This window comes from Ochotona princeps, unplaced genomic scaffold (assembly GCF_030435755.1).
Source record: "Ochotona princeps isolate mOchPri1 unplaced genomic scaffold, mOchPri1.hap1 HAP1_SCAFFOLD_244, whole genome shotgun sequence".
In the NCBI taxonomy this organism is placed as follows: domain Eukaryota; kingdom Metazoa; phylum Chordata; class Mammalia; order Lagomorpha; family Ochotonidae; genus Ochotona; species Ochotona princeps.
Window position 1 is genome coordinate 29730 of NW_026700809.1, and position 26929 is coordinate 56658.

The 26929-nt window shown below is 44.1% G+C and overlaps 1 long non-coding RNA gene across 1 annotated transcript; it reads right to left on the reverse strand.

Annotated features, from left to right (window-relative positions):
* Nucleotides 1–249: 249 nt before the first annotated feature.
* Nucleotides 250–9010, reverse strand: LOC131479351 (uncharacterized). The gene is made up of 3 exons (XR_009244827.1): nt 8850–9010; nt 5628–5757; nt 250–435 (listed from the first exon to the last, which is right to left on the reverse strand). It is a non-coding gene; the product is annotated as an uncharacterized LOC131479351 (long non-coding RNA).
* Between the last annotated feature and the right edge of the window lie 17919 nt (nt 9011–26929).

Genomic DNA, 26929 nt, shown 5'->3' on the forward strand with positions numbered 1-26929 from the left:
CATTCACCATTTCAGGTCTCAGTTGTGACCATGTAATATAGTAACACTTAGCTGACAAAAACATATTATGCACATGAGAGCCTGTGCGACTCAAAGACATTGCAGTGACTTAAAATAAATGGTTTCAGCTCAATGAACATTCCAATGCTTGGAATACTTTATTTCTCACTGGGATTAAAGAACGATTCTGGAATAATAGATCTGAAGCACCAGGCACTGACCTGTGTACAAAGACTTCACATTGGCTGGGTGGCTCCACAGTCGTCCCATCATGCTCTGGTCGCAGGCTGGGTGGCTCCACAGTGATCACACCTTGCCTGGTCACAGGCTCCTTGCAGCTGTTCACACTCTCTGTAATGGTCACAGTCTGGTCTTGCAGCAGTCCCTACATCCATCACATCCTTTGCCCTGGGCATTTCCTTGAGTAGACACCTCCTGACAGACACAGGAAGATGGGCTGCAACCCCAAAGTAACATTTCATGAAAACAAGCTACCTTCATTGACGAAGGCCGCCATCAGATTCTTTCTGTACATCAGCATCTTCACGAACTCAAACAGCTGTGGGAGAACACTTAAATATATAAAACTAGGCATCATGACCTGATACTCTATGTACAAAAGTTTGTCTTCCTACAGATTCAATACTGAAATCAATACTTTTGCAGGCTAAGTGATGTTTTCAGCTGGCCTTTAAAATGAATGCAAATCCCATGAATGAGTTTTGAAGCATAATAACTGGATTATGCTGCTCAGAAGTTTCTTTTTGAGACAGAAGTCTGCATTGGTCCTGGTCCATTATATAATATCTAGAATTTGTCTCTAACACTGAATTATCTCTGGGTTTAAAGATATTGCGGTAGTGCTGTCTCTGAAATGATATCTACCTCTCAATCCTTGCAGAATCTGAAAATTTATTTTTGTGTGTTACAGTGTGCTATTTCACATGTATGAATGATATTCTACACTTATCAATATATACGGCAGATATTACTATTGATATTTATCAGCTAAGACAGACAACAGTGACAAAGGCCATGGCTTAGTGGTTAAAGTCCTTCCTTGAATGCGCCGGGATCCCATGCGTACGTAGGTTCTAATCCTGGCAGCTCCACTTTCCATTCAGCTCCCTTCCTGGGTGGGCAGTCTGGATGGCCCAAAGCCTTGGGACCCTGACCCCAAGTGGGAGACCTGGAGGAGGTTCCTGGCTCCTGGCTCCAGATCAGCACAGCACCGGCCGTTGCACTCACTTGGGGAGTGAATCGTCGGCGGAGGATCTTCTTCTCTGTCTCTCCTACTATCTGTGTATCTGACCTTGTAATAAAAATAAACAAATAAAATAAATGTGAAAACACATGAGTGGTAGTCGCAAATAAAGGCAAGCTAACGACAGCATTTTTTCCATTAAAATCTTTAAATTGGGCCCTGCGTGATAATGTAGTGGTTGAGGTCCTCGCCTTGCACAAGCCAGAATCCCATATGGTCACCAGTTCTAATCCCGGTGGCCCTGCTTCCCATCCAGCTCCCTGCTTGTGGCCTGCGAAAGTAATCAAGGACGGCCCAAAGCCTTGGGACCCTGAACCCACATGGGAGACCTGGAGGAGGTTTCTTGCTCCTGGCTTCAGATCGGCACAGCACTGGCTGTTAGATCTTTCTCTCTGTCTCTCCTCCTCTCTGTGTATCTGACTTTGCAATTAAATAAATAAATCTTTAAAACAAATCTTTACATTGAGTTGAAGATGGAAGTGTCAAAATAGACAAATATTGGTACACTGCACCTTCACAGATGGAACAACTACCAGGAAGTAAAGAATAGGAAAAGGGGACTGTCAGGTTTGGGGGTGAGGTTTGGCTCCTAGCATTACAGACAATGGAGAGCACTGGCTCCCCCATAGATGCTCCATTGCTCGTAGGCGACCTTCGTCCTTATCTGCTCCTGGGACTTCCAGAGCTAAGCTGCCTGCCTGGGGTCCACTAAAAGGACTAACAGAGTTGATGCCAAATAAGTACAAGAAAACAGGATAACCTTTCAATGCAGAAACACTTCTCTTGGTGATGCTAGCTGTTACCATGACAACCTCCTCCCGGGCAAGTAATTGTGTTTGCTGGACTTATATTTCTTATTCACCAGTTAACAGACCAGTAATCTGGATCAATGTCACAGTTCTAGTATACCTTTAATTATTTGGTTGCAAGATCCTTATGATCTTAGGGGACCTCTTAAGCCTGAAGAGGAGAGGATGAAATTACATGACCCTTATCAGACAGGGTCTGATGGCATACCCAGCTGCAGAGGATATGAGGAACACCATTTACATGCATCTCCACAATCATGCCTGATGGCTCTTAAACAGCAGAAAAGAACCTCAGTTGTTTCTATCAAAGCTACTGGATTTTATTGTCATATTCTTAACCAGACTCATTCAAGACGTATATACATATATATTTACATATTTATATTTACATATCTACAGTAAAGCCTAGGTCATGTCATTGGATACATTGAGGATGCATTGAGGATAGCCCTGTGCCAAGTGCCCACGTCACTGTACTCTAATAAAGCAGCAGTCCGAGGCCCATAATCATTCCCTTCAAATGAGAGTAAACACCCCAGATTCTATCACCTTGTATACAGCAGGCTGGTCTCCTCCAGCTCCTGATTGACCTCAGCAGCCTACACAAATTCATCAGTGGAAATTAGCAATGGCACTCAAACCACTTGAGATTTGGCAAGGACAGGTTGCTAACCAAAGTGGTTTCTTTCCATTTACCACCAGGAAAGACCAGGCAGTTCCTCTATAGGAACAGATCATCAGGTTTGGCTCCCTGTACTAGGTGTTCTTGCCACCCTTGCTTAAATTCTAGCATTAGCATTAATTTTTTTCAACCCAGTCTTTCTATGTTTTGAGAGTCCATGTATGTATCTGGCTCCCAGTACAATGTCCAGACCTCAGGCAGAAATCTCAAATACCATATGCCTTCACATGATTCTTCACGAAGTAGAGATTTAAAAGACTCATAGGATTGCAAATTACTGCAGTAACTGCAACTGTCGCAGTTGCAGGGCCTGCATTGCATCACTCAGAACAAACAATTGTATTCAGGACCCATCAATTTGGAATTCACCATGTTGCTTCTGGAAGATAAACTACAACCTATCAATCAGACTTTCATTAAAGAGTGACTGGGATTATATCCCCTTTTGTGTTACCCCTGTTCCTTAGAATCAATCTTTGTTACCTTGGGATGGCGCAAGATATCATTTGTGGTGCCATGGAAATGTTTCTGGTCAATAGTTTGAATTGGAATGAGAAATTAGATCCATTTTCGGGGAAGTTACACAAGGTTCCAGGGTTAAGATATTTACCTGGTTTACTGAACATATGTCTCATGTTAGTGTTTACCAATGCCTAATTTATTGGAGAGTAGGAATTATTATTTTGATCATACTAACATAATGCCTTTTTTTGCAGGAAAATCATAAATTTATTGAAGTTTATATATTACACAATATTATTTATTCGGCATTTCATAGGTTGATCACTACTTTTTAGCTCATTAGACCCATAAGCTTCTATTTTAAATTAATTGGCGGAAGAATAAAAATGGAAGAATAGAGTAAGGACACATTGAAACACACAGAAAAACATCAGCTAGTGTGAAGCTGAGAGGGCAAATTCCAGAAAATAGAAGAGGACAGAACAACAGCAGAGGGATACCTGGAGACTGACAGAAACAGGAAATCAGCCTACACAGTGGTGTGGTGTTGCAGTGACTGATACTCCAGTGACATTCAGCTAATGGCGATCTGAACTCCACCGGCAGCTGAAACTACACCAGCAACAAGGTGGGAAAGGACATTCACCGTGAACTTGGGAGGTGAACCCAGACAGAGAACTGCCTGTGCTGCTGGTCTGTTTGATTTGACCAGGAGAAGAGACAGAGCAGCAGATCCCATATGGGCAGTGCAGGAGTAGGGTCGGTTTCAGCCAAGTCTGTCACCTAGAGCTGTATAGGGCATCTTTTGTTTAAGGAGGCAAGGGACATGGATAGCACTGTGCATGCACTGAGCTGGGAATGAACTCATTCCACTCAGTGAACAGGAACAAGGTGGAATCCTCCAGGCTCTACCCCAGATAGGTCTGGGTAGCCCTCAGACCTGATGGCCAGCAGATCAAGAACTCTAGTAGTGGCATATCAGGTGCCATTTCATATGGTGTAGCAAAGAGTTTAAGACTGCAGGGGACAACAGTGAGCTGCACATATACTAAACTCAGTGAGAACTCACTGAGCTCAGTGCATTGCACTGGTCATGCAGGAAAATAATACCAACTTTGGCACTATACGGGTCAAAATAGGTCCATGTGGCCTTCAAACCTAATGGTCAACAGATTCAGGCAAGATCACCAATAACAACCTAGGCTTATAGGACACTGGTGTCTCCCTAATCCTGGGACCTGCTCCAACCAAAAATGGGAGAAAGGTTGTACAGGCAATGGTTCAGCCTCAGCACGGTACCAAAGGAGGTGGAGATTGGTGAGCCAGGATTTGGGGCTATGGAGTTCTTTGAGGAAATCTAAGATAAGAACCCAGAATGGAACTCTCCAGAAGGAGTAGACAAGTGACTGCAAACAAACAGCTGTGTGCCAGAGTAAGTAAAATCAAACTATAGATCTGTGGATGACAGAGCTTAGAAATCGGTCCCAAGGAGAAGAATCTGCCCCAACCAGAAGTACAGTGACCAAAGGAAAAAGCAGAGACAGAGGCGCAATGAATAGTTCTAAAGACTACTCTGCAAAGGAGCAAAACCTTTTGCTAACCTCAGAGCTAACTGAGGAAGACATTGAGAAATTTGGGGATACAGAATTCAAAACACTTGTTATAAACCTTCTGGTCAACAATGAGAAGCACGTAAAGCAGGTATTCAAGTAATTTAAGGAATATGTCACACTGGAAATGAATAAAATGAAAGCTGACATATCAGAAATAAAGAATACAGTAGAGCAAATTAAAAGCACAGTGGAGAGTCTCCAAAATAGAATGAAGGAGGCAGAAGAAAGAATCTGAAAATTAGAAGATATTTCCTGTCACCAGCGGGAAACAAACAAAAAGCTGGAAACAGACCGGGATGAGGCCAAACATAATGCCTTTTTGCATTATGTCCATTTAGTGTGCAAAAATAGACCCAATGACACGAATCAATGATGTAACGCCGCTATAGCGTCAATATGCTCATGCCTCATAATTCACCACAAAGCGGAAATGACAGAATAATTGCCAAATTCCTGGAACTCTGCAATCTCCTAAGAAACACTTGCATCCAGTCATGGGAAAAACCCTGATTCTGAAACACCAGGAAGCAAACACGAGATAGGAATAGTCTTCAGGTTTTAGAATTCCCAGGAAGGACAGTTACCTTCGATGCATCGTGTTTACTGTCTACATTGAGGTACTAGGATTGGAATCCTGGAATTTTGCACCATAAATCTGTATTGAAGTAATTGGATCAGAATCATACACACTGTTAATTTTTAACTGATCCCTGTCAGACAATAACCCCCATTATGTATTCATATCATGCAGCTACTGATTTTCCCATAGATACTTGCTATAAACAGCCCATTCTTACTTTGTTCAAGGCACTTGCTGTTCATTCCAAGAGGTAGCTGCCCAACTGGATGTTCAATAAAAATCATTTCACCTTCTTGGAGCCTCACAAGATTTTTCTTGAAGTCTTACACTACTTGGAAACCATTCACCTGTGAAGAAATTCATAGAATACATAGGAATTAAGAAGAAACTACAAATACAAGAACTCAATTAAGAACTGAGAAAAGAATCTAACCAGAAATTTTTCAAATATTAGTGCCAACAAACATGTAAAACTTATCACTGCAATCAGGGGCATGGTGAAAAACAAAGTTGGTCATCTCACTTTACCTGGGAAATATATTATCAAGAACATTACATAAACACTAGGACAGCTGTGGGGAGAAAGCAATCCTCATATGGTGGTGATGGAACTACAAAGAAGCACACCCACTGATAGCAGCGTAAGCTTGCTTTGAAAGCTTAAATGCCATCTCTTCTGTGCAGAACTGAGAAAGAGGAAAGCAGCACCTAAGATCCCTGTCCTACTGTACTCACTGTGGCATCACGCACAGCAGCCAAGGGAGGGAAGCAAGCCGGGTCTCCATTAGCAGGTGAATGGATGAAGGAAAAGGTTACCAATACACGGTGCAATAGCACTCAGTTACAACAAGAATCAGAGCTTAGCATCTGCTGGAAAACACATGGATCTGGTGATCACTCTGCCCAGGACACTAAGCCAGGTACAAAAAGGCAAATACTGAAGGTTTCCTTTCGTGCGTGGGAGGTGTGTTTTGAAGCTCATCAGAAATTGCAATGATGATTACTTAAAGTATTAACTGTGGTTGAGGGAAAGTTGACAGAGGGGCACTGGATAATGGGGAGAAAATAAAGTTAGATCAAAAGCATAGGGGAAGGTATTTAGAGCATGAGTTGGGGTATTACCTGGGCTGCCAACACCACATGTTGGAAGTGCCTGGACTTCAATCTAGGCTCAATCTTAGCTTCCTGGTGATGTGCACCTTGGCAGGCAGCAGCTCAATCAGCAGGGATCCTGGATGGAGCTCTAGAAGCTGGGCTTCAGCCTGGCCAGGCCTTGATCATGTGGGCACCTGCAGTAAAACAACAGGTGGAATATATCTGTGTATGTGTGTATGTGTTTTTCAAGTGAGTAAATTAAAAAGAGAAGTAAACACTACAACAACCTTACAAATGAGTAAATATAAAAAACAAAACTGCACTGCACGGGGTTATCTCTCAGAACAACGCATTACAGCGCCCCAGAGCAGATGGCAAGCCGCAAGCAGAAAGGCAGTGACAGCAATGCCACAACTCAGGACTGAACTCTTCACCAGTAAATCTCTCCAGCTGCATACGTCAACCCAATGTTGATAGTAAAAATGAGTAACTCTTTATAGGGAAAATAGTAAGGGCTAAAGGATGCCACAATTATATAAAATAAAGACGAAAACCTGTCTCAAACACACAGAGGGTGCTGAAGGCATCATGGTGTAAGTTAACTTATGCATGTATTGAGAGAGGCACTTGGGCTAGTGTTGTTGTGCAACAGGTCAAGCTGTCACATACGACAACAACAGGCCAACTTGAATCCTGGCTTCCTATTTCGCTTTTAAAGGATTTCTCAGTTTTTGAAAGGCAGAGTTATAGAGCAGGACAGACAGATCTGCTGTTAGCTGATCCACTCCTCTTCAACAGCCAGGGCCAAGCCAGGTCCAGCCCAGGAACATGGAGCTGCACGCATGTCTCCCACATGGGTGGCCACGCTGCAAGCACCTGGGACATCTTCTGCTCCTTCCAAAGGTGTAAGAACCTTATAGAGCCATCAGTTTTTACTCTAGGCTGCTCCATTTCCTATCCAGCTCCCTGATGTTGTGCCTGACAAAGCTACATAAGATGTCCCAAGTCCTCGGGCCCCTGCATCCACTCCTGTCTCCTGGCTTTGCCTTACATTTGCCCTGGTTTGGGGAGCTATTTAAGGAGCGAGCTAGTGCACAACAGACTCTCTGCCTCTCCCTCTCTGTCTGAAACTGCTTTTCCGATACTGGAAAGAAATCGTCATGAGAAAATAAGGACAGAGATTCCCTGCTCCACTGTTCACCCCCTGAATGGGTCCTGACGGCTGAGAGTGGGGGGACAGGCGAAAGCCAGGAGACTCCAACACGTTCTCCCATAGAGGAGAACCTAAGCACTTAGGCCATCTGCCACAATTTCCATTTTTCATTAGTAGAGAGAGAAATCAGAAGTAGAACAAGCAAGACTTGAACTTATACTTACATGGGATATCAACATTGTAGGCAGAAGCCTAACACACTGCACCACAGTCCCTACTGCTAAAGGAAATCCACGGAGATGCTTAAGAACAGATACAAAATAGCAAAAGGAAGTAATATCATCCTAAGTGATCATAGGCATTGTCAAGTCTGTGCTGGGGAAATGAGAAATGGAAAGAGACTTAGAACCTTCTGTGACAATTTAGAATGCAAGCCAGCACACCTGGAACTGCGAATCTGGAGGAAAAGGGAGCAGAAAATATGGGCTTAGGAACAATTGTGAAACTCTCCCAACATTTTTTTTTTAAAAGATTTATTCAGTTTATTACAAAGTCAGATATACAGAGAGGGGGAGAGACAGAGAGGAAGATCTTCCGTCCAATGATTCACTCCCCAAGTGAGCCGCAACGGGCCGGTGCGCGCCCATCCGATGCCGGGAACCTGGAACCTCTTCCGGGTCTCCCACGCGGGTGCAGGGTCCCAAGACATTGGGCCATCCTTGACTGCTTTCCCAGGCCACAGGCAGGGGAGCTGGATGGGAAGTGGAGCTGCCGGGATTAGAACAGGCGCCCATATGGGATCCCGGGGCTTTCAAGGCGAGGACTTTAGCCGCTAGGCCCGAAACTCTCCCTACATTTTGTGAAAGGCCTCAATTTACACTTTCAACTTGCTCGGAAACTCGAATCAAAGAGATACAAAGAAAACTGTTCAGGACAAATCATGACCAAGTTACTGTAATCTAAACATGAAGAGAACACTTCAAAAGTGGCCAAAGACAGAGGAGCACAGAGCATAGCAAGGTACAACCAGGAATGCAGAACAGCTGCTTCCCATCACACATCAGGACACCATCACCCAGGGCCACAATCTCCCTCCTGGAAGTCACTGTCCCCCACATCTCCTGTGAACTGTACACTCAAGGCAGGAGTAGGAAGCCAGCAGCCCCATGCGGGAAACAGGACATCACTTACTAAACCCACACAGCATCCACCTGCACTGCACCTCGCAGAGTTCTCAGGGAATCGGGCAGTGCTGTCGATACGCTCATCTGCAGTTGGGCATCTCAGCGCCAGAACCTGCATGTGGTCTCACACACCTCGCAGTTCACCTACCTCGGGAGCCTGTCACTGCACAGCCACCACACACGGACAGCTCGTTCAGCCAGCTCCTAACCCTTCTCCTATTCCAGGAGCACACACCAGTCTCTGGCGCCTCACAGTCTTTGGGCAAAGTGATCACTGACATCGCGCTGTCTTCTTCATCCCTTCCAGGGCCAGAGGATGCACCACCAATGTTCTGGACGCGGTCCGGTGTGCAGGTTCCGTCTACACGGGGTGGCGCCAGCTGAGATCCACCGCTGGGTCTGCATTCACCACGTGGGGAACAGCACCCCACTCCGGGGCCCTCCAAAGCCCACAGGACTTCTCTCTGTCTCTCATCCCAGCTTGCCAGGACATGAAACCAACTGCACAGCCTGTGGACCATCTCCAGCAGAGACAAAGAGCCTGGAATTCAGAGAGGAAATGGCGGACGTGGTGCGGGAAAGCACGAAAGGCGCTGGAAGGACCCTTCCCAGACGCTTGCTGATGACGTCATCGGGAGACTACATTTCCCAGGAGACTCAGCTCTGGTTCCTTTGAAACCTAGTAGTGATCTTGTTAGCAGGAGAGAGACCTAGTGCATCAGAACTGGTCCTCATCCAGATAGCAGACATGAGATTCGGTTCTTTATTGACTCAAATTCTGACCAATTGTAGAAATAACGGGGAATTATTAAGCAGTCATAATAAATGAAGCATTAGTTTTGACACATATTTTAAATTTATTAATTTGTCATCAGATTTTTAAATGCAAAGACAGAAAAAGTCATATCTCTTATCACACTTCGATTTTAGTAGGAAGTAAGAAATTTTTATTACTTCTGAAATGCCTGTTCTTCAAGTCCTTGCCTTGAAGATGCCAGGATCCCATATGGGCGCCGGTTCAAAACCCAGTAGCTCAACTTTCCATCCAGCTCCCTGCTTGTGGCCATGGAAAGCAATCGAGGATAGACCAAAGCCTTGGGATGCTGCAGCCACATAGGAGACCTGGGGGAAGTTCCTGGCTTCAGATTGGTTTAGCTTTGGCCTTTGCAGTCACTTGGGGAGTGAATCATTGGACAGAAGATCTTCTCTGTCTCTCCTCCTCTCTATATATCTGCCTTTGTAATAAAAACAAATAAATCTTTAAAAAAAATGTGTTCTCATGCGGAAGTCTGATTTGTGACTTGGCACTGGATTGAGTTGCTTAATGGGGAACAGTGCTTCGGATGTGTGGTAACACCATAGTTAACATGCCATTATCAATGTGCAATGTAAAAACATTGGAGCCCCAAAAATGCTAAATTCTATGACCCAGAATGGATCGTCTTTTAATATTTTTATTATCGTGGTTCTCTGTGGTGGCCAGTAGGAGGCACCATTTCTCCACCAATCGATAGTTCCCAAGCTTTGTAACAGTTGAGCCGCTTACAGCTTTAAGCCTATGACTGTGAACATCGACAATAAGGCATATTAACAATTGCGGAAATCCACAGGACATGCTCATTGCAACACAGTCAATAATTGTAAAAATGTGGAAGTAATCTAGATGCCCGTCAGCAGAAGACTGGATAAACAAACTGCGGTTCATCTAGGCTATGGAATTCTACTAAGCTATTACAAAGAATGAAATACAACAATTTACAGCAAATGGGCTAAAATGGGGACCATTTTTCCAAGGGTAAAGAGCTAACTGGAAAAGGTCAGATATCATATGTTTGCTCTAACATAACAGGCACTAAAAATACAACAACACAGAGGAGGACAAACACACATGTGTAACCCTACAATGGAAGGATACAACAGAGGCCAGACCACCAGGACTCAGGGAAAATCGACCAAATGCATCTCTACTATGGAATGAAGGTAGGCATATACCTGTTTATAAGAGATTGTGCCCTGGTGTTGCTCAATGCTAACATAGGTAGGGGATATTTTGCTCATCTTCTCAGGGAAAGGCTGTGTCAGTAGGGAGGGGAGGGAACTTGGCAAGAGGGATGGGAAATGCAAGTGCTTATTAAACTGTGTCCTAAAACCAAGTTTTGTAAGTATCAATTGCAATAAAGATATTGAAAAGATAACAAAAAAAAATCTTGCAGACTGTTTTGTTAACTTAGCACATACATCCAAATGATTTTTGAGAAAAGTACCAACAGCATGCTTTGAGAAAGACATATCTTCAATAAATGCTACTGGCAAAAATTTATGTAAATAAATAAAATAAAATTAGATTCCTACCTCATGAAATTATCTCAAGGTGGGTCCAACACCTAAATTCATGTCCTGACACTATGAAATTGCTACAAGAAAATGTAGGGGAGATACTTGAAAACAGCAATGAGGGTGATTATTTTTCAAGTAAGACTTCAAGGTTCAGGCAACCGAAACAGAAGTAGAATACTTAAACTTAATATAATTCAGAATGTCTGTATAGCCATGGAAACATCAAAAGAGTGGAGAGACACATGACACGATAGGAGAAGATTCTTGCATGCTCCTTACTCAACAAAGTATTCACATCTACAACAAGACAAACATTTAATAAAGAAATGGAACAAGAAACTGAATAGACAATTCTCAATAGAACAAATGGAAATGGAGAACAAATGTAAGGGGAAAATGCTTAATATTAACTAGCTGTTTAAATGCATTTTGTAACCCCAAGGGACACTGTGCACAACAGGCTAAACCAATATGGTTGCTGGTTCAAAAACCTGACAGCTCCCTTCCAATCCAGCTTTCTACTAATAGCTTGGAAAGCATTAGAGGATGGCTCAAGTCCTTGGGTCCCTTCCCTGCACCCACTGCAAGTTCTTCATTGCTGGCTTTGGATCAGCTCATCTTTAGCTGTTGTGATCTTTTGGGGAGGGGAGCAGCAGCTAAAACATTCTCTCTCTTTCTTTGTCTCTGCTTTTCAAATAAAAAATTTAATCTTTTAAAAAAAAGATGAAGATATATCACTTCAACCCAATCTAAATAGTTCTTACCCTCGAAAGAGCAACACACACCAGCAAGGATGTGGTGAAGGGCAACTTCAACACACCATTGGCTTGTTGTCAGTGAGTGCGGCAACTATGGGAAATAGTGTGGAGATTTCCTTAATGGCTAGGAATACAAGTGTCATATGAGCTAGCAGGCCTAGTACCAGATATAGACCCAAAAGTCAAACATTCATTGACTCAAAAACACACCCCATTCATCATGCTATGTATATTAAAACAATCATCTATTCAACAGACATGGTTACAGAGAGAGGGGAACCAGACAGAGGTTTTTAATCCAGTGGTGCACAGCCCAGATAACTTCAATGGCTGGGGCTGGGCTAAGTCAGGAGCTGCTTCTGTGTCTCCTATGTTGTGGCAGAGGTACAGGATGCACCTCACCCTGTATTATTTTCCCAGGTAAACTAGCAGGGGGATGAATTGGAAGTGAGGTCGCTGGGACCTGACCCAGTGCTTACCTGGGATGCTGGCACTGCTGAGTAGCTTGACCTGGTGCACCTCAATACCAGCCCCAGCACTAGGTTTATGGCAGCACTGTTGCTCCATATAGCCCAAACATAGACTCTGCCATCCCTAGATGAGTGGGGCCTTTCCCCCGTGTCTGCTGGCAGCCATCAGGTAAGCCAGGAAGGAACAGTCAGATGTGATTCTATTTCTCTTTAGAGTTCATGGCAGGCAGCACCTTTAGCTGGCCGTGTGGTGCAGAGTGCCATGCCCCACTGGCCTGCAGACTGGGATACATGGCCAAGCAAGGTTATATCATGTATAAGATTCCTGTGCAGCATCATGTCCACCAGCACAGTTTCTAAGCATATCATGCCGTGAACCAGCCAAGTGCACAAAGCCTTCAGTCTGCAGCCAAAAGGTGAGTTGGGTGGTGCCTTGATGGAGATCCAAGAATCCATGTGCATTTTAATTCTTGCTTCTGTTTCTGGTGAGGCATGTCGTTGATATTCTGGCCAAAGCTGCATTGAAACTAGATTGCTTTGGGTAGTATAGACATTTTAATATTGTTAATTCTTCTAGTCCACAAGAAAGGAAAAGCTTGATATGTATTGTGTGTGTTTTGTGATTTCTTTGTCTCCTTCCATTTCTGGAATTCATCTTATCTCGCTGTACTATGATACTGGCCCCAAGTACTTCTGGCTTTAACACAATGGTCCCCTACACATTAGACCAACTCCTTGCCTCCCTGAAGAGCTGTACACTCATGAAGACTACATAAACAATGATGCTGTACAGCTCTTTAGGGAGGTAAGGAGCTGATAGAATGTAGCTTTGTGAAAGTTCTAACACTGTAGCACACTTACCTCTCTGAGCATGAGAACATTTTTGCTGTAAAATCTCTGTATTCAGAGTGCAACAGATTTTAACATATATAAGCACTCTCTGAAGAGTTTCTGACAGATGTGTTTTGTTTGAGCAAAAAGAACACACATCTTTCAGAGAAACATTTTCCAGACTGTGACCCTGCGCTTTTTAATCTTTTCAAGATGCACATGTGAGGGGCTGGCGTGGTGATTGGATGGGCAGCTTGCTGCTTATCACACTGGCATCCCTTATGTGCTCAGGTTCAAGTCTAGGATGCCCCATTTTGATTCAGTTCCCTTCCAATGCATCTGGAAAAGCAGTAGGAGTCACAGAGACAGGAGAGAGGGAGAGAGAAAAAACGGAGAGAGGCAGAGAGATCTCCCATCTGCTGATTCACTCTCCAGATGGTGCAATATGACCAAGTGCTTGCACCATCTTCTGCTGCCTTTCCCAGGCCCTGAGCAGAGAGCTAGATCTAAAATAGAGTAGCTGACACTTCAGCCATGTAGCATGCGGTGTCACAGGGCATGGCTTTAACCACTGTGGCCACAACAGCAGTCCGATCACATGTACCGTTCTAAGAATTTAAGGATACTTACCACCGTACCCTTTGTCCCCACCTCGTTTCCACCTCCTCTCCTACTTTCCTTACTTTTCAAGATAGATTCAGCTTGATTTGGAAGACAGATTTTAAAGAAAGAGCCAGAGCTGAACTCATCTGGAGCTGGGAGCCAGAAGCTTCTTACAGTTCTACCACATGGGGGCACCATCCTCCACTGCTTTCCCAGGATCATTAGCAGTGAGCTGAATTGCAAGTGGAACAACCATATCTCAAGCCCGCGTCAACAGGGTTCCAGCACTGCAGTTATCCAACTAAACTCCAGTGCCAGCCCCAGTATTTTCTTCATGTAGTCTTCACTTGCTTTTAAGATTTATTATTATTATTTTTTGGAATGTCAGATATACAGAGAAGAGGAGAGACAGAGAGGAAGATCTTCTGTCTGCCTCTTCATTTCCCAAGTGGCTGCATTGACTGGAGCTGAGCTGATCTGAAGCCAGGAGCCTAAAGTGTCTTCTGGGTCTCCCACATGGGTGCAGAATCCAGGGCTTTGAAACATCTTAGATTGCTTTCCCAAGCTACAGGCAGGGAACTGGAAGGAAAGTGGGGCCACTGGTATAAAAAGTGGAGCCATATTGGATTCTGACACATCCAAGATGACTTAAGCTACAAGGCTACCATGGGTCCTTTAGCCCATGTCCTAGCTGGATTGCTTGTTTGCTGTTGTTGAGTTTCTTGAGCACCTCACCAACAACACACTGACCTTCATGTACTAGCTCCAAAGGAAGCACATGCACATGCTCTTCCAGCAGAAAATGGTTAAGGGTCCAGGGCAATGGCCCAGTAACTAAATCCTCATCTTACATGCACTGCGATCCCATATGGGCACGGGCTCATACCCTGGCTGCTAGACTTTCCATCCAGCTCCTGCTTGTGGCCCATAAAAGCAGGTGGAGGGTCACTCAAAGCAATGGCACCCTGCACCAATGTGGGAAACCTGGAAGAAACTTCTGGCTTCAGGCTTCAGATTGGCTCAGCTCCTGCAATTCTGACCTCTGGAGGAGTAAACCAGTTGATGTAAGATCTTCCTCTCTTTCTCTCCTTTTCTCTGTATATTTGATTTTGCAATAAAAAATTTTAAAAATAAATCTAAAAAAATCATGACAAATGTAGTGCTTAAAAAGGAAGATGTTGGTCCTGGCATGATAGCCCAGCTGCTATAGTCCTCTCCTTGCACTGGGATCCAACATCAGCATCGATTCTAATCCCAGCAGCCACACTTCCTATCCAGCTCTCTGATTGTGGCCTGGGAAAGTAGTTGAGGATGGCTCCAAGTCATGTGGGAGACCTGGAAGAAGCTCCTGGCTGCTGGCTTCAGTTTGTTGGCTGATGGGGGAGTGAATCAAGGTACAGAAGCTCTTTCTCTCCACTTCTCCTCTCTGTGTATTTGACTTTCCAGTACAAATAAAATAAGTTTTTTAAAAATGAAAATGTTTACATAAGCATTAATATTCAGAGATATATGCAAAAGAATCTACATTTATTCATATAGCCATGTTTCTCAATCAGCAGATGTGCGGTGTTTCACTATACCAAATAAGAAGCCCTCAGCAAAATTTATCATGTGCAGGGTCACAAATGCAGGTATGCACTGAATAAATTACATCAGTACAAATTATCTTAACTCCCCAAACCAAAGCACGGAAATGAGTGCACGTAGCTCTGTACATCAATATAGGCCCTAGGAAACAATAAAGCAGACAAGCATGCTGCAGTCACCAGCAGAGCTCAGTGGCTCCACTTTGCCTCTTGTGAAAATTTTTTGTGGAGTGTTAGAGTCCAGGCCAGTGCTGCCCCTGGACGTTAGGGTGTAAGCTAGTCAACCCCCAGATAACGACAAAGAGCCTCGCTGGTAATGCAAAAAGCAAACAGAGTTTATTGTGCTAACATGCTGGGGTCAGATCGTATTTGGGGCACACAGGCCAGCCAAGCGGATTTAACCCTGGCCTAACATAAGGCTAGAGATTATATACCCCATTTTGGCTGTAACATATATCAAAGTCAACTCAAAAGTAACAAATTTAGACTTATGTGGCTCCCAGGTGCAAGCAGTCTATTCCGTTCTCACACTCATTATTTACATTCCTACACTTATTGTTTACGTTCCCACACTTCTTATTTACGGCTCATCCCATCCTGGCACCCTTATCTTTATGGTTCCTCCAGTCCCTGGGACAGGGGGAACTGTGCCCCTGCCTTCCTGCAGCTGTTATAAAGAAACAAGGGAGACAAATTTCTTGTTAAAGTGGAGCTTTCCCACAGTTCAGGTGCCTCCTTGACCTAGCGAAGTAGTGGCTTCTCACCCCAATGTGCCTAATATCACGTAACGCTAATATTCTTAACATTCTAACATACTAACATTATGCCCACACTCTAACAGGAGAAAAACCCAGGGCATATTTAGCTACTTCCTGGAGCTGTGAGAGCTGACAGAACCACATCAGTCCAGAGAGCCCAGCCCAGCCAAGGGGTATCCCTCCCAATGAGAGCTGGCCTTGTTTCCCACGTAATCCCTCCAGGAAGAGACTTATGTCAGTGCATCTTTTTTTTTAAAGACATTCATTTTTTAAATTATTATTAGAAAGTCAGATACACAGAGAGGAAGATATTCCATCCAATAGTTCACTCCCCAAGCAGCTGTAATCTGAAGCCAGGAGCCCATAGCCTCTTTCAGGTCTCCCACATGGGTGCAGGATCCAAAGGTTGACGGAGTGGCCCAGGTACACACTCAGTGTAGATGGCTGAAGGCTGTAACAAGGAGACAATTCAGATATATGACTGAGGTCCCTGGGCACACACTTACTGAGATGGCTGAAGGCTGTAGCGAGGAGAGCCCAAGCAAGGACACAGTTCAGATGTATGCACTGCAGGAACTTTGGGATGTTGAATGTGCATGCGCAAAGCAAAAAGATGGGCCAGGCTAGAGGCCAAAGGTCACTCAAAGGCTCACGAAGATTTTCAAAAAACACTGAGGCTGCTCCTGTTAGTTGGGCACATGGATATCATCTGCAAATATAGTCCAATTAGATGAGTATACCTTTGCATGCATATTTGTAAATTCATCAACTTATTGAATTCAATATAGAAAGACATAAGTAACCTTGTTAATATTCATGTTTATTGACACAACATAGAAATGTACTTGTACTTCCAAGGTTTCCTATTCATAGATCTGAGGTGCTTCATCACAGGGGACAAGAAAAGCAATAAACACAAATTTTGTGTAAATTTAGATACACATTAGTGCATACTTTATTTTGAAATAAATTATATAAATATGTAATGTTATAAGCCCTAAAACATAAGTACATGAGTAAAGACAAAAAAAAAAAAAAAAGCTAGTACAACAAAACCTGAAAACAACACATATTTTTTCAGGCAGAGGGACCCTAGCTATGTGGTAGCTAGTATGCAATGCCACCACAAGGTTTCTCTGTAGCACTTCAATGTTTCTGATGTCATTGAACATGTTTTCAGAAGACCCTGGATTTTATTCCAGAGCCTTCTTCCAGACGGCTCTGAGATATTTTTATTTTGTGTGATATTAATATGAAGATTGCAGTCTTTTTATTGATTGATTTAGCTATAAGAAGCCCAGATATTGTCCCAAGCTGGGGTGGCCATGCTCTTGGTATCTCCTTTGAAAAGGCTGCCACCTACTCATGCCTGGAAATGCTCAGCTGACAATGCAGCTGCTGCCCCGTCAGTCACACATCCAATGATACAGGAAACAAAGGAGTTACCCTCGAGAGCTGTGCTGCACAAGCCATCACACCTATTCAAGTGGACCAGACTGTGACAGCAGCAGGATTCCAAACTGGTGAAAAATCCTGTGATACCTGCTAACTGGAAAGTAGAAACAAATTCAGATACAAGACCTTTGAATACAGGCAGGGAGCAAGTCTGTTACCAGCAAAACCTGGTGAGCTCTTTAATGAGCTTAATATAGAAATTAATAAAAAAAATTGTAAAAGCTGCGAATCCGTTACAGATTACAGGAATTATTTGCAAAGCAAACAAGTAAACATGAAAAGAGGAGGGAAGGGAAAAACTCCTCCCAGGAGGGATCCAGGATGTGGGGTGTCTTCTGGCAGGAGAGGCAGACACAGTGGGAATTCAGGATGTGCCTAGGGGTTGTTAAGAGTTCCCTGCCTCCGGCCCAGCACTGTGCCCTTGTGGCTGAAGTTCTCATCTTGAACGAGCCTGGATCCCATATAGTCTTCGGTTCTAATCCGGACAGCTCCACTTCCCTTTCAGCTTCCTGCTTGTGGCCTGGGAAAGCAGTTGGGGATGGACCAAATCCTTGGGACCCTGCACCTGTGTAGGAGACCTGGAGGAAGTTCTTGGCTCCTGGCTTCTGATAGGCACAGCACTGGCTATTGTGGCTGCTTGAAATGTGAACCGTCATAAGGAAGATCTTCTGCTCTGTCTCTCCTCCTCTCTGTATGTCTGACTTTCCAATAAAAGAGAGAGAGAGAGAGAGAGTTCCGTGACTCTTCATTATGTCAATCGACTGGGCTGGACAGGAGTCCTCTGTTGGGTTCCCACCAGGCATCCTGTGGAAGCCTTCCCCACTGGGGGACTCTAATTAGGAAGTCCTGGGTAGTTCCTGTACTGCCCACTGGAAAGTGTGATTATGCTGCATGTGTTAAGGGACAAATTACAGCCTTCCTGACAGATGGCAAGATTCCCTTCTCACGGAGGTGTCTTGCTTTCCAGTTGTCAAATGCTATCCTGAATCTTATTGTCCTAATCAGCAATTCAACTAAAAAGCTGCTCCCCACCCTTGCTATGTCGTAGTTCAGCACTTGAATGGATGCGCATGCGGTCTTTGTCCCTTAGAGGTGGGCTACAAATAGTGACTTCCAGCAGCCTCAGCAATGCCCACTCAGTGACAAAGCAGAGATCTGAGCGCCTTCAAAGTCACCAAGCTGCTTATTACTGCCCATGGCTTGTGAGGTTGTCAGGGACAATAGCACTTCCTGTTTTTTTATTTGATCAGGCTGGCACCGCTCCTTGGTTAGCAAGGCTATGAGGAGTTTCTAGCAGTGAGGCAAGGCCTGGTGGAATGTCTCTGGTCATCTCATTGCTGCCTTACACCATTGTATGGACACTCAATCACCTCTCTGATGTTTCATAGAATTCTCCTGAGGGTGTTTTTTTTTTTTTTTCTGCTAATGGGAAATGATTCCTGTAACTGGTATGACACCTCAAATTGATCAATCATGTTATGATAAAAACATCTTTAGCGACGTAAGGCTATGACACACAGGTGAAAGTATACAATAGTACAATTGAGCCCACAATGTCTCCAAACATCCTGTTATGTGCCCACTTTTGTCCTGGAATTTGCCCTAGTATAAGTAATGTTTTCACTAAGAAATGGCTTGATAATATCTTGGAACTGATGACAATCATGGAGGTACAAAGAGTTTGTTTACCATGTGCCTTGAACTGTTACAACACATGATATGACGCATTCTAGTTTCTCATCACAGAAAGCAAAAGTATATGGGGCATCTTCTAAAGGGAAACAAACGTGAACCCCCTCAAAATGGCTTGAAATCTCAATCTTACACTGGCATTTATATTTAGGGAAAGAAAATAGTTTATTAAAACTTCTATCTTATATTGGCACTTATACTTAGGGAAAGAAAACAGTTTATACAGATAAAAGGAAGTTTCTTGTAAAGCCCTGTGTTTGTAGATTGGCTGAGCTTCCTTGATCCCTTTAACTGCCCTTTAACAAAAGAACAAAAAACAACTGAATCAGCACTAGGTGAAGGTGACGGTAATTAATGCATGACTTGATTATAAGATTTAGCTAAGAATCTATGTTATATGCTTTTATAAAATCCTTTTATTTATGATCTTTTAATTCTATACTCTTAATATTTTAATCAATATTAGTTGTGTTTAGTAAAAATTGATTTTGAGTATAAAATTAATTTTGAGTACAAATAAACTACTTCTCAATATGTAACTGCATGCGCTGCCAACCGTGGAATTCCTGGCTTCAGCCAGGTCACTGCAGATTTCAATGAGTAATGGTTTGCCAGAAATGTTCTTTAAAGTAAATAATATTTTTTAGGATTGTTTTTTGCATTTTATTAACCATGATGTAAAAATGAAACAATTGGATATTGTGCAAAAACTTGTGATGATTTGTGTATAAATAAAGAAGGCAACTTTTCTGAGTTGTCCATTATGAGCATCAAGCCATAGTGGTCCATGTCTTTTCTGTTTCTCTTATAGTCTCGACCGATCCACGCATCCTTTCAAGCTCTCAGCTATCCTTTCAAGCTCTCAGCTGGAGCTGGTCTCCGGCAATTATGCACTCGTAAACCATGAACATCTGTCACTTTCACTTTCTCATCATGTGGCTGCCAGCACGGTCCAGCAGCCCTGTGTGTCAGTGGAAGAAGCGCTGCTCAGAGGAGGGCCAGGTGATGAAATACCAGAACCGGGGGCTGTAGACTCACAGGTTCTGAGCCCCAGTCACATCTCTCAACATATGCTTGTGTTATAATATAGGGCTCAGGTGTTAGTGTTAGAGAAACCAGAACAATCTGCACAGAAGCAAGCCCTGGGTGACCTCAGCAAAACAGGCACTTTTGTTCTTGTCTTTATCCCCCAAGGCAGGCTCTGCAAGCTACAAAAATAATTGCCCAAGCTTCCTGCCTTCAGGCTCATCTTGTGCCCTAGGTCAGCCTCTAGAGCAAGTCTTGTCTGTTTCTCCTTGCCTTCGGGGTGTGTCCTCTATTGCCTTCTTTTAAAAGCTGTCTGATGGATAATACCTGTGCCTGGTTGGGATGTGCCTTCAAGCAGAGGAACCCATTCCTGTAGATGCACAAAGCATCCAAGAAAGACCAAGAGTGAGCACGGCAGCTGATGGAGCTCCAGGAGAGGATGCTAAGCCCACAGCAAGAACCAAGCCAGTCATTGTTTTAGTGAGAAAATGAGAAACTTAGAGTGGGACTGGTACTTTGTCCTGCAAAAGACAGCTTTTGGCAAGTATGCATTTCTTACATGTTAAGACAGACTTTATTTATTTTAATAGAAAAAGTACATTTACACAGAAAAGCAGAGACAAGGATCTTCTATCTATCTAGTGGCTCACTCAGCAAGTGGCTGTTATAACCAGAGTTGAGCTGAACTGAAGCCAAGAATTAGGAGCTTTTTCTGGTTGCCAGGTCCCAAGGCTTTGGGCTGTCCTCCACTGCTCTCCTAGGCAACAAGCAGGAAACTGGACAGAAAGTGGAGCAACTGGCACAAAAACCAGTGAGCGTTGAGAGTTGACCAATTCTATTTCACAAAAATGAGTCAAAGGCACACTCTTACAAGCTCGCTGTCTTTACTCACCAGCCAGTGCACTGGTCCTTGCCTCCACAAGTGGAATAGGGAAGCAGCCTTAACAAGTCACAGGTAAGTGCTTTGAAACTCATACTGGCATGGAAAACTATTCAATCAGCTAAGCTGGCATTGATACAATATGACAAAGGGGAAATCGCAGGAATGTTTTGTCTTCTCAGGGTTGAGCACTCTTGCTTCCCAGTAAAGAGTGTAAAAGACCTGTGTTTTGGCCGGGGCTGTCAGAGAAAACTTCCTGGCTGAGTGACAATCTGAGGAGAAGGGTGGAAGTTGGCCACCTGCAACCCAACTCCCAGACACCATTAAAGAACATACTCACACCATTTATACACAATACATAGGATTATACACAATAATATACACAATAACACACAATAACTGAATTATGTGAAGCTATCCAATGGGCAAGTGTGTATATAGACTCCTTGGTAGTGAGAAGCTGACACAAGTGAGCAAGCAAATATGGGTCACAGAAGCCAGTTTTTTTCTTTGAAATTTATTTTATTTATGTTGGAAAGGCAGATATCCAGAAAGGAGAGACAGAGAGAAAGAGCTTCCACTTGCTCTTTCACTGCACAAGTGGCTGTAATGGCCAAAGTTGAACCAATCTGAAGCCAGGAGCCAAGAGATTCTTCCAGGTCTCCCACATAGGTGCAGGGTCCCAATTCTTCAGCCATATTCTGCTGTTTCCCCAGGCCACAGGCAGGGAGCTGGATGGGAAGCAAGGTGAGGATTAAGCCACTGAGCCATTGTGGAGGTCCCTAGCCAGCAGTTTTACAGTTAGCCAAGTTTTAAAGTGGACAGATGTTTTTCTTATATTCTGATTTTACATAGGTGTCCCTACCAGAGCATATGTTTTCTGCTCACCCTGAGACTCAAGCAGACTTAGAGGTCCTAACAAGATTGACACTATTTTAAACTTTCCAGCTCTCATAATGCCCGTATGAAGTATTGGCACTTGCAGGTTGAGGATCAGCCAGTTGAGCTACTGCCAAAGCTCCCCCATTTTGCACACTTTTTAAAAGATTTCCCTTCTCTTATTCTAACAGAAACCTGACCTATTAAACTATCCCTCTCATTAAATGCCATCTCCACCAAGAAGAATGGACCCTTTCAGAGGAATGGTATTGCCAACTTCTCCATGCTTAAAGGTGTTGGAATTGAAGGATCCATCAGGAATTCTTTTCCATCTGTGGAGCAGAATATAAGGTTACACACAGATTAAGGAAAACAAACATCAGTGTCACTGATCAAGCACTTGGTAGTGAGCTTGTGTTTGTCTCTCACTGCCATATCAGATTTGACCTCATTGCTGACCTGGTCCCAGCAGGGAGATGAGTATGAGATGAGTGTGAGATGAACAGGAGTCAGTTTCAAGAGCAAACTTAGAAACTTAAAAGCATCCCAAGATGTTTTGGAAACTCTACAGGCAAGAGGAGAATGGAGTGACACATCCTGGTTTCCAAAAGCAAAAATGTGTTGGCCCAGAATAATGTATCCTGCAAAGTTTTCCTTTGTCTTTGAAAATGAAATAAAATCCTTCAACAGTAAGGAATATGCCTCTTCCAAACCTGCCCTACAAATGATATTTAAGATGTTCTCATGGATTGTGTGTGTTTTAGTTTTTGTTTCTCTAAAACACTTTTTTTCTTATTAAGTTGTTCACTGACAGATCATACAGTAGCATCATTTTCTTCAAGAAGGTTCTTCATTCTCTTTTTAATTTATTCAGTGACACCTTAGTCATTCAGTGGCATGTCATTTAACTTCATGGCATTGTTAGTTACTTTATTCTTCCTGTTGCTGATTTTATTTTGTGTCTTTTCATTTAAGGTCATCTATAGTAATTGTATAATGGGAATTTCCATATCCAGATAGGAAGATAGAATACAGTAAGCATCTTTACTTACAGATTAAAGATGCACTCCCGACGAACCTATTAAATAAACCTTGACAATAGGATGCTGAACTCTGCCGCTGTGTACCCCTGCAATGATGGCCTTATGACTGTTTATATGGAACTATACCACTGGATTAATATATGGGGAAATCAGTGCAAGAGGAGAGGATTTGGGAGGAAGAGTAATTTCAGGGCTTATGGAACTATATAATAAAATGATAATAATAGCAAATGAAAAAAAAGTTGCCAGAAAAATCCGTTAAAGTGTATTTCATAAATATGATTGCAAGTGTTGTCAGAGAATAGAAAACTGTGGAAGACAAATGATATTAAATAGCTATGGTTAAACTGATAAAACTACACAAACCAATAATGATTTTTACTTTTTTCTACCGTAGTCAATTGTTTAATCTTAATGTTGAGGACACAGGCTGAAGGGACTGAGCAGGACTTGAGACTCTTGGGAGGAAAGGCAGTTCCACTTGTGCCTGTGGGCAGATGGGCGTCCAGGAATCAAGTGGTAAACCTCTGGCTTCCTGTATTGTTATACCCTAAGCAGCAGGGCTATAGTAACAAGGGAAGTGCCTAGCTTACCCCAGGCATGTGGGTTACAAGACACATTCAGGAGAGTTGGAGCATCCAAGCAATCAATCCCAGGCAGCCCTAAGGAGCACTGGGTGAACTCACAGCCAGGGAGTGGGGTTCCTGCAGGCAGCAGTGAGCTGGCCATCCTAACAGCCAGGCTTGCAAGTTGCAGACTCAATGCACCTGGTTCTGTAGCATTAAGAGATTTGGATATTAGACTTGCATATTTATCATTTGGATCATTTTCTGTCAAAGGAAACTCCACAGGGTAGTAAGCTTTGGTAGCACAGGAAGCATTCTTGTCCACACAGGAGCCTCTTGCCCTGCCCTGCCTTCCTCCTCTGCACCTATGGCTCACGCACAGGGGTCCACCTAGGCAATATCTAGAGGACGCATCAAGAGATGTTTCCCTCAACCTGTTGCCTGTCCCTGGGGAGGGTTCCACTTCACACTCCAATCTCATCATGCCAAGAACACCTGCTCCACCTTCAGCTTAAGACGTTTTTCCCGACTCACACACAACTCCTTTTATCCCCACTCACACACAACTCCTTTTATCCCCAGGTGTCATAGGTTGCTGTGGCCGACATCTCCTAGACCCAACCATGGGAAAATTCCACCATCTAGCCTGCATGCTGGTCACAAGGATGCTTGAGTGATTCCCAGAATTGTTTGCTCTGTTATCTATGCAAACTTTCAGGGATTGAGAATCTTTGGCCATCCCTCCTACCGCAGCTTCCTGAGAGTGTGTCCAGAAGAGGTTAAACAATGTCAAATGGAGAGATAGATAAGGCCCCGGGAGTGAGGGTGGAAATGTATAGAAAATTAGAAAATAGTATAAAAGAGCAGCATTTTCTCAATAAAGTGGCATTTTCCTTACATGAATGACCCACTGTCTGTTTCCATTTTCAACCCTAGTCCCTCGGCTCAGCTTGGGGAATGCGGTGGTGCGGGCGTCGCCGCCGGCAATAGGTCTTGAGGTAAGCATACCCTGAGGTGTGGACAAACAAAAAACCTGAAATGAGCAAATACAGCAACTCAGATACAAACCACACTGAAAGGGCCAGTTCTGTGGCACAGCAGGTAAAGCTGCTTTTGCAGTGCCAGCATTTCATAGAGCACAGATTGAAATCCTGACTGCTGTACATTGTAGCTTCATTCAGTCCACCCCATCACAGCACCAGACCCAAAATAATGCACGTCTTGTTCAGCACGGTGCAATGCTAGCTCTGGTTCTCATGGCCACCAGTGTGAGCTGCAGCCTAGCACGAGAGTGACCACAGTTCTCCTACCAGCCTGGATTCTGCTCTTGCCCAGGGTATTGTGGTTCAGGTGATATGACTGCACACAGTCTTGCCTCTTGCCACAGTGAGCCTTAAAGTAAATTCCATCTGGCCTGCACCCAGTCTGGGTCTAGTGTACACCAGCTGGCACAGTAGTCCAGCCCTCCCCCAAAACCCAGCATACTTGCCAGCAGACAGATCTTGTAGCCAGTCCACTCCAGTCCAAGCTCTCACACTCACCAGTGGAAGCAGTGGCATAGTAGGGGAGTTCCTGAGGCAGAAATGGCCATTCCACAGAGGGTTCCTTAAGTGAGGCACCGCCCACTTCCTGGCCCAGAGGCTCAGGGAGAGTCAGGTGAGCAGGAAATAAATACAAATCACCCTGTCGGGCCATGTTAGTAATTCCACCAGTGTCAGAAGATGCTCAGTCTCGCCTTTGACAAAAGACAGGAGGTGGCTGTCTCAAGGGGGAGGCCCCACCCAGGTCCTTGACAATACCCAAGCTCCTCACCATAGGGAAGAAGAGAAAGGAGACTTGTCCAGTTGCAGGGAGTTGTGCCATGGCAATAAGCCTGCTGATGGCCTCCCAGACCACAAGCCAAGAGAGGAGGTTGGATGATCGAGGGGCACTGCCCTCACCCAGAGCACATTCCTACAAGGCATACTGACTGTGGGGAGGAAAGCAGAAAGAGGGAGAATCTAAACCCTGTGTTCAGGCACCACTGTGCTGCTTCCTGGTTGGAGAGAGCAGGAAAGTCCAACACAGGGTGCAATCATGCAAAAGAGCACCTGAGTTTATTTGTGACCAGTGGTGACCCTGCAGGGCAGACAGTGGGGGCAGGGGGGCCCAGAGCTGGGAATCCAGTGTCCCCACTGGTTTGCTCTCTCTCTGCTTCAAGCTGTTTTGTGCCCACACCTCTATTTCCCCCCTTGGGAGTATTCCAAATGGTGTTTTCTTACATTTTGGGTTTTCTCTGGAGAGCTGCAGCTCCCCTGGGATTTGAGCAGGATGCTCCCTTTTCCTCTAGTGCTGCCTCAGCAGCCTCTCACCCTACAGATGGCATTGTGTAACTTACATGTGAGTTACACCATGAAGAATGAGGAGGCCCTGGGGCTACCCCTGACTTTAAAGTCTTTTATAGCTTGCTAAAGAGGAACCTGCTGCAAGTGACAGTGGGGAGCAAGAATTCCAGGAATGTAACTGAAATGACCAGAGTGCAGCCGAGTCTGAAATGAGGCTGTTATTTCCTTTACTGGAGAAAAGGCTCAACTCCTTTCCCAAGTCTGCAGTTAGTCTAGTGAATGGAGTGCTCAAGGAATGATCTGCAGATCCCAGCCAAGAACTGCTAGGGCTGATATGGGGTGCAGCCAGTGATAGCCAGCACCCATTGACAGTGAGCTAAGGAGTTGATTAGCACTCGTAGAGCTGGGTAGAAACAGAAACTGGGCTTGCGACTAAAAACACTTGGAGTAATTGGATTGATCTGTACGCAATATTCTGCTAAATTCGGACGTGGGGGAAGAGCATATAAGGAGAGGTGAAGCAGCAATAAAACGAGACTTCGCAGACTTCTACCATCACTGGTCTCCCGTCGGTGCTTCATTACCAGACCTTCTCCCTGTCCACGTTACTGGCTCTGTTGGTCAGAGCAATCATGGTCCTTGTGTACTGCTTACATGAGACAATGGATATGGTAATATTGTTTCTGGTTTGTGTACTATCAGGAGTTCCAGCAGAGGTGAGGCCTAATGGTGATGGAATGTGGCCAGAGAAGCCAGGGAATGGCGAATGTCTGCAGCTTTGTAAGTGTGCCCAGGATATTTGTTGCATATCTCTTAGGATAACTTATATTGTTGGGGAAGCTGAGACATAAGTCTTCAGCTTATTGGATGGACTTACGG